Genomic DNA, 9221 nt, shown 5'->3' with positions numbered 1-9221 from the left:
AAATCTGGAATGACACGCCAGGTTAGTACATTGAAGGTACTTACATGCTCACAACAGGCATAATCATAATGACAAACAATATCATGATAATTAACCAACTAATAATGCAATAATGCTTCAACATGTTGTGATCATGCTCCTGTGATAAAAGTCGCTCAGGGACTGGCTTACCAACCGTGATCATTCTTGGATCACAAACATACCACCATCGTGATCTTGAGTAGAAGTATCGCATCATCCTTACGGCGATCACAACCACGACCAATACTTGGTCCCGAACATTTCAATGGCTTTCCACCATCATCAACAATGGAAAGTTCATAACTTAGTGTGCAAAATTTATTAATCGTTGACCCATGGTGTGACCTACTACGAGCGTGTCCGTAACCATGGAATTGGCTATCAATAGATTATTATACTCTGCAGAGGTAGCACACTCTACCCACACCACGGAACCCATGGCCTCGTAGTCCCCTTCGGGTAGACCAACGGCATTCCGACGAAACCCGTCCATTGCTATGACACTCTCTCGGCCACTCTGATACAATCCCCACTTGGCTAGTCCTGGGTGGCCCCATGTCTACCAAAGACACAATGACCACCATCATGGCCAAAACGATCCTACAAGGGGGCCCGGTACGACAATCTCAACAACGGGCACACAAGGTTATGTCTGCTTATCGGGCCAGGGTAAGCAAGCCCTTAACCTTCCCAAGTTGGAGGCACCGACCAGAGGCATGACAACGGACCGAATCAAGGCCTCCCATAAGGCAATTGTGGTTGCACTGGGAAAAACTCGTTTCAGTGGCACCATGACCCGGCCAACGATATATTCAAGTTGAGTTATATTCAGGTTCAACTTAAAGTAAAAATAATAGGTGTCATAGTATGCCATGAAATGCAACACTAACATATGCATGACATATTAATGGAAATGACTGAGTCAACTATATTCACACTAAGCATAAACATCAACAACTCATGCCACTTTTATGGTTAAGATAATCCTCACTTTAAACAGAATATTTTCTAGCAAATTTTTATTATTTTACTCATGCAAGAAAATAACTTCAAGTAATTACTCATATAGATAACAATATTATACTTTTATCATCACAAATGAATCCGAGTTATTTGAATGCATAGTTTAACTCTTTCATTCAAGTAAGAAAATCATATATATTGAAATGGCACCATGAAAATGTTGGTGTGGCTTGCCTTAGTGCAGATGAGGTTCACAAGCCTTCTGGTGATCCTCAAGACAAGCCTCACCCTCTGAAAATAATTTTAAACAGAAGAAGAAAATATCAAGAACCCTTCTAAAAATCACCAAAAATTCTAGAGAGCTCAGAAAAATATCATTTTTGTTGAGCTGTTAGATTTCTTCGCAACACAATTCAAAAAGAATTAATTCATTTGAACTTATAGTTGAAGAGTTATAGCTGCTTGAAGCTCTTTGGAAATTAATTGAATTTGAATTTAGATAAAACAAACTAGGGGGTGATGTCGAAGGCGTAAAGCCTCGGTACGCCACCACTCGTACCGCTTTGCGCGCGTACTGAGTGGCTGACTAGCGAGACCTGCTAGTCACACTACTAGGAAAAGGCTAATTAGTGGCGCACCTGTTTTGCCATTAATGGCGCACTACAGGTGCGCCATTATTATCACGCCATTAGTAACAAAATAGTAATGGCGCACCTCTGGTGCGCCATTAGTATCCCAGATAGTAATGACGCACCTATAGTGCGCCATCACTATGCCTATCTGGTGCGCCATTACTACTATGGCTTAATCTCAGGTCAATATGCTTAATCTCAATCTCAAGTCAAATCGCACTCCGTGGTCAAACTTCCCGGAAGGTCACCCATCCTCACACTACTCCAGCCCGAGCACGCTTAACTTCACAGTTTTATCCAACCCCAGCACCAGCTCACTTCAAAGGCACTTGTTGATATATCTATCATATCAATCCTATTAAACCTTGTTGATGTCTAGGACTTTGTTCATGTTCATGAGTGTGATGAAATTTTGAAAAAATATTTCAAACTTCCCGGTCATATTACGTATCATATTTTGAAAAAAAATCAAATTTTTTTTAAACCAATTTTTTTCTGTTACTAGTGGCGCACGTAGCAAATGGTGCGCCGCTAGTAAGTTTGAAGTTTTTTTCATTTTCTCCCCTCTAGATCTTAAAAGCCCGATATCTTTTGTTCTGTTAGGTTTTTGGTGATTTTGAAGATGTTGAACAATGTTCCCCTGTTTAATTCGTATGTAACTTTTCGAGTAGATGATTTTTCATATAAAAAACTTTTTAATCTGAGTTCGTATGCAAAAGATATGCCCATTTTACTAAATTCCAGAGAGATTTTGCAAATAAAGTCGAAATTAACATTTGTAAATTTTCCCAACAACTAGACCACATATCACATGGGAAATTTATTTTCTTTTATTTTTTGACATTTCCATCATTTTCTTTTATTTTTTTTAAAACTGAAAAGGCGGTCCATAGGTGCGCCACTACTAACAAATTTTTTTTAAACTACAAATGGCGCACGGTGGGTGTGCTGTGCCATTACTATGTCAACTAGTAATGGCGCACCATCCCCTGGTGCGCCACTGCTAACAATTTTTTTTCAAAACTACTAATGGCGCACCACACACCAGGTGCGCTATATAGCAGTGGTGCACCACATACATGGTGCGCCATTAATGTCCGTATTAGCTATAGCCCTTTTCCTAGTACTGTCAGGTGAGGTGGAGGGGGGGGGGAAGGAAACAGAGGGGGTCGCGCTTCGCCGGAGCTCACACCAACGATGAGGGCTCCTTGGAAAACATGAGAGGGATGGATCGAGAGAGGCGATCGAGGCGCACCTTCCCGTACCCGTAGCGTAGCTAGAGGTGGTCGGACAGCGTCGGATTCGACCTCGCAAGCGAGGGCAGAGAGAGGAGGTCGTCGGAGATGAAGACAATGGCAAACTGTGGCGACTCCAGGGGCTCCAAGTGGATGGAACGGCTTCATCAAAGAGCGGTGGAGGCTCTGGAAGCGTCGCCCAGGCCTGGGATGGGCTGGAGCTACCATGGCGATCTGAGAGGATCGCTGCCGAGCTCGAGCTCGGGGACGGCAGCCCGTGGCCTGCCCGGCCGAGCTACGGCTATCTACATGTTTGTGTTAATGTGGGAGTGGAGGATGGTGCTCAAGGTGGCTGGGGGTAGCTCCATTTATATACGAGCGGCGAGGAGTGGATCGGGCTCCGCTGGTGACACCTGGACACTACGCCCGGCGACAAGCGGCATCAGTGAGGGAAGGAGAAGGTGACACAGCTCACGCGGGGACTATGGGAAAACAGAGACGAGCACATGATCGAGGAGAAGGCGACGAGCACAGTGCGCACCGTACTGTTACGTTGGCCGGAGCGCGCCCGTGCTCGCTGCGGCGAGCTCCGGTGTCGGCGAGTGCCAGGGGGGAGTTAAGGGAGTTGAGACGAAGATGGTAGCGTGGTTTCACACACAATGGCAGTCGGGGAAGCGAGCACGCGCAAAACAGAGCTCTCGGCGGCACTCAGAGCGCATCGACACGCAGGCTGGCATCATGGACATGCATGGTCACCGCGTGAACTCTGCCCTCAGGCCGACAAACGTCCAAAGATCATATCTGGCTTGTTGTTCGTGGTAGTTTTGAACATTACCACACTTTGGTTTGACTCCAGATGCGGTAGAAAAGATTTCACACGTTTGGTAAGTTTCTGATCAGTAACTTTGAGGGGTTACTAAGGTTAAATGGCTAGGAGTTGGAGGCTGTGCTTTGGAGTCTAGCAATCATCTACTAAGGTGATGATGCACAAGAAAAATCAGGCACAATGGAGCAAGTAAAATGGTAGTTTCTGTAGAAACCACCATTTCTGTCCAGATCAGAAAATATTTTCTATAGCAAAAATAATCCAAAAAGTGGTAGAGAATATTTTTTCTTAGGAAGGTGCCATAGGGTTCACAGAATATTTGTGATTTTTCTCAGATTGTTGTGGGCAAGAAAAAATGGGGTTGCTTCGAGCACTTTGAACTAGCTAGGGTTTTGAAGGGGAAATGAATATTTTTCATTAAAGAAAAATATTCCAAATATTATTTTGGGTAGAACAAGAGAGTGAATGATCATTAGAGAGGGAAATGAGGAATGACATGCCAGGTCAGTACATTGAATGTACTTGCAAGCTCGCAACAGGCATAATCATAATGACAAACAATATCATGATAATTAACCAACTAATAATGCAATAATGCTTCAACATGCTACAATCATGCTCCTGTGATAAAAGTCGCTCAGGGACTGGCTTACCAACCGTGGTCATTCTTGGATCACAAACATACCACCATCATGGTCTTGAGTAGAAGTATCTCATGATCCTTACGGCGATCACAACCACGACCAATACTTGGTCCTGAACATTTCGATGGCTTTCCACTATCATTAACAGTGCAAAGTTCATAACTTAGTGTGCAAAATTTATTAAACGTTCACCCATGGTGTCACCTACTACAAGCGTGTCCGTAACCATGGAATTGGCTATCGATAGATTATTATACTCTACAGAGGTAGCACACTGTACCCAGACCACGGAACCCATGGCCTCGTACTCCCATTCGGGTGGACCAATGGTATTCCGACGAAACCCCTCCATTGCCATGACACTCTCCCGGCCTCTCCGACACAATCCCCACTGGGCTAGTCCTGGGTGGCCCCGTGTCTACCAAAGACACAATGACCACCATCGTGGCCAAAACGACCCCACAAGGGGACCCGGTACCATAATCTCAACAATGGACACACAAGGTTATGTCTTTGTACCGGGCCAGGGTAAGCACGCCCATAACCTTCCCTAGTTGCAGGCACCGACCAGAGTCATGACAACAGACCGAATCAAGGACTCCCATAAGGCAAATGTGGTTGCATTGGGAAAAACTCGATTCAGTGGCACCGTTACCCGGCCAACGATGTATTCAAGTTGAGTTATATTTAGGTTCAACTTAAAGTAAAAATAACCGATGTCATAGTATGCCATGAAATGCAACACTAACATATGCATCACATATAAATGGAAATGACTTTGTCAACTATATTCACACTAAGCATAAACATCAACAACTCATGCCACTTTTCTGGTTAAGATAATCCTCACTTTAAACAGAATATTTTCTAGCAAATTTTTATTATTTTACTCATGCAAGAAAATGACTTCAAGTAATTACTCATATGCATAACAATATTATTCTTTTATCATCACAAATGAATCCTAGTTTCTTTACCAACTATGTTAGTTTCAAACATTCTGTAAATCAAGCATATTAATTAAAACAAGTACTTAACAGAATATCAATAACATAATAGTAATTTAAATGCATATTTTAACTCTTTCATTCAAGTAAGAAAATCATAAATATTGAAATGGCACCATGAAAATGTTGCTGTGGCTTGCCTTAGTGCAGATGAGGTTCACAAGCCTTCTGTTGATCCTCAAGACAAGCCTCACCCTCTGAAAATAATTTTAAACACAAGAAGAAAATATCAAGAATCCTTCTGAAAATCACCATAAATTCTAGACAGCTCAGAAAAATCTCATTTTTTGTGAGCTGTTAGATTTCTTTGCAAAGAACACAATGCAAAAAGAATCAATTCATTTTGACTTATGGTTCAAGAGTTATAGTTGTTTGAAGCTCTCTGGAAATTAATTGAATTTGAATTTAGATAAAACAAACTAGGGGGGTGAGATCGAAGGAATAAAGACTCGGTACGCCAACACTCGTACCGCTTCACGTGCGTACTGTGTGGCTGACTAGCGGGCCCCGCTAGTCAGGTGAGGTGGAGGGGGAGAAGGAAATAGAGGGGGTTGCGGCTTCGCCGGAGCTCACGCCGGCGACGAGGGCTCCTTGGCCAAAACGAGAGGGAGGGATTGAGAGAGGGGATTCAGGCACACCTGCCCATACCCGTAGTGTAGCTAGGTGTGGTCGGACGGTGTCAGATTCGACCTCGCAAGCGGAGTTCGCCAGATACGAAGACGACGGCGAACTGCAACGACTCAAGGGGCTCCAAGTGGATGGAACAGCTTCACCGAAGAGCGGCGGAGGCTTTGGAAGGGTCGCCCAGGCCTTGGAGGGGCTAGAGCTACCGTGGTGACCCGAGAGGATCGCCGGCGAGCTCGAGCTCAGGGACGGTGGCCCGCGGCCTATTGGCCGGGCTACGGCTATCTACACGTTTGTGGAGTGTGTGGGAGTGGAGGATGGTGCTCGAGGAGGCTGAGGGTGGCTCAATTTATAGGCGAGCGGTGAGGAGTGGATCGGGGTCCGCTGGTGACACCTGGACACTTCGCCCGGCGATGAGCGACATCAGTCAGAGAAGGAGAAGGCGACGCAGCTCACGCGGGGACTGTGGGCGAACGGAGGCGAGCACAAGATCGAGGAGAAGGCGACGAGAACAATGCGCACCAAAATGTTATGTTGGCCGGACCGCGCCCGTGCTCGCTTCGGCGAGCTCCTGCGTCGGCGAGTGCCCGGGGGGACTTAAGGGAGTTGAGACGAGGATGGTGGCACGGTTTGGCACGCCATGGCAGTCTGGGAAGCGAGCACGCGCGAAACTGAGAGCTCGGTGGCACTCAGAGCGCGTTGACACGCAGGCTGGCATTGTGGACATGCGTGGTCACCGTGTGAACTCTGCCCTCAGGCCGACCAACATCCAAAGATCATGTCTGGCTCGTTGTTCATTGTAGTTTTGAAGATTACCACGCTTTGGTTTGACTCTAGATGAAGTAGAAAAGATTTCACACATTTGGTAAGTTTCTGATCAGTAACTTTGAGGGGTTATTGAGGTTAAATGGCTAGGAGTTGGAGGCTGTGCTTTGGAGGCTAGCAATCATCTACTAAGGTGATGATGCACAAGAAAAATCAGGCACAATGGAGCAAGTAAAATGGTAGTTGCTGTAGAAACCACCATTTCTGTCCAGAACAGAAAATATTTTCTGTAGCAAAAATATTCCATAAAGTGGTACAATATTTTTGCTCAGGAAGGTGCCCTAGGGTTTAGAGAATATTTATGAATTTTCTTAGATTTTTGTGGGCAATAAAAATTGGGGTTGCTTTGGAGCACTTTGAACTAGCTAGGGTTTTGGAGGGGAAAATGAATATTTTTAATTAAAGAAAAATATTCCATATATTATTTCGGGTAGAACCAGAGAGTGAATGATGATTAGAGAGGGAAATGAGGCACTTGGGTGAAAGCCAATGGTACCCAAATGTTTATGTCCGTATGAAAAGATTCAAAAACTCCAAATTTCAAAATCAAACCAAATGAAAATCAGGCAAATAAAGGAGGGCAAAAACCAGGCTGTCACATCGGCATCTTCCTCTTCTGTCATTCCTTCAGTTACTTGTCCAACACCCCAACTTGCTGGTATTGGGATTCCTCGGCTAACCAAATAATCAGCGTAGTTGCACTCCCCCACATCAGCAACTTCCCAAAAATACAAATCACAAGAATCTTCCCTTTTCTGCACGAATCAAATTGGAAGACTCGGCCAGGGTTGAGGATTGTGGTTGAGATGCGACGGATGACTCTGCGTGATTTGCAACAGTGGCACCACACCAACGGCAGCGGGTTGCGATGAGCAACCGGCTGCGGTGCGCGTGCCGGCGGGGGTGTGATGAGACCCACATGCGATGGTACGGGTGGCGAATTGGCGCATATCTGGTTGTTGCCTGCTGAAGAGCAGGTGGACGAGCAGCCAGCGGACATGGTTTCTGCGGCCAGAGCTTCTGATGCTAGGCAGAGTAAGTACAGAAGAGGAGAAGCGAACGTTGGATATTTCAGTTTCATTAATTGCAAAGTAGCATAGCACCATATATAGTTATGTTCTAGGTTTGGATTCGAACCAGCTACAGGAGCACGTCTCTCTTTTTTCTAAAACTCAACATCTCTTTACTGGTACACTAGCTTGTTCTGTACGCCTTCTCAAGTCTTTGATTCCTCTAGCTGACATCTGGGACCCACCGAAAGGGCCTCTGTATTTCGCGAAAAAAATGTGCCCCCCGCTGATAGGACCAACCAGCTATCTTCGCACGCAAGGAAGTGCCTCCTTATTACGCACAAAAAAATGAATACTCCCCCTGCCAGCTGGAACCCAGCATAGTGGGAGGCTGGCTTGTGGGCCGACCAGGTTGACGGGGACGGAGGGCTTTGTCAACTTAGTCAATATGAACGATTCTAGCTCCAGTTACCATACGATGTTCATCCAACGGCCGTAGTGCTTCTTCAACCTCTGGTCTTCTTGCCCCAGCCGCCCAAACCAGCGCCGGTCGTGCCTCGTGCTCCTGCCTCCCGCGGCCGGCTGCGATGCCGCGGAGGCCTCACCGCCCCTACTAGTCCCACCGCTGGCCAGGCCATCCGTCTACTCACCCACACCCCCTGTTATTTTGCGGTGGCGGCAGCGTCACACCGCAGCCGAACCAGTGAACCCTCGTACTCCTCTCCGCGTGGGCATCCACTGCTGCGTCTTCCCCGGCTCCGCGTCGTCCCCTTCCTAGGCCTCGCCGTCGTCCACCGCCTTGGTGCTCTCGGCGCGGCGTGGTTAATGTGGTCAACGACTGACTTCCATCGAAAGATTATTGTACGTGGAGAGGCTGACAGTTGGGTCCACGGCCGCAGCTGGGTCCACAGCCACATCCCAGTTTTTTTTGTGATTTTCCAAGTAAGTCGCTTTGTCAAGCCTGTTGGGCGGTAAATCTTTCAAGATGAGGAGACGTTCATTCGGCTGGCCGAGAAAATGGCCTCTCAGTAATGAGAAATGGGATGTACAATTTTAGAACACATCAAACTGGCAATTAGTTTCAAATTTGTTTTTTTTCATTTCAAGATTTTAAATTGCATTGATTTTTCTGCATGGACAATTTGTTATATTTTATATTGATATACATTTATTTTTAAAAATAGTTTGAATGTGACTCGAAATTTCGGGTTTAAAAAAGTACGGACCGCACTGAAATATGTAAAATTTCGTATAATTTTTTAACCGTGGCCACAATATGTGCTGTAATGCTAACAAAAAGAATATGGCCAAAAAAACATAAGAATTAGCAAATGGGATATAAATTATTAGAAATAATGGCAGATGGGCTATATGCTGTTTTCCACAGATTTGAGGCTTTCCAAAAAAAGGTTGACGCACAAGGAGTGACTGTTG

Source organism: Triticum aestivum, chromosome 5A (genome assembly GCF_018294505.1).
Source record: "Triticum aestivum cultivar Chinese Spring chromosome 5A, IWGSC CS RefSeq v2.1, whole genome shotgun sequence".
Taxonomy (NCBI): Eukaryota; Viridiplantae; Streptophyta; class Magnoliopsida; order Poales; family Poaceae; genus Triticum; species Triticum aestivum.
Note: the sequence above shows the minus strand (reverse complement) of the source record.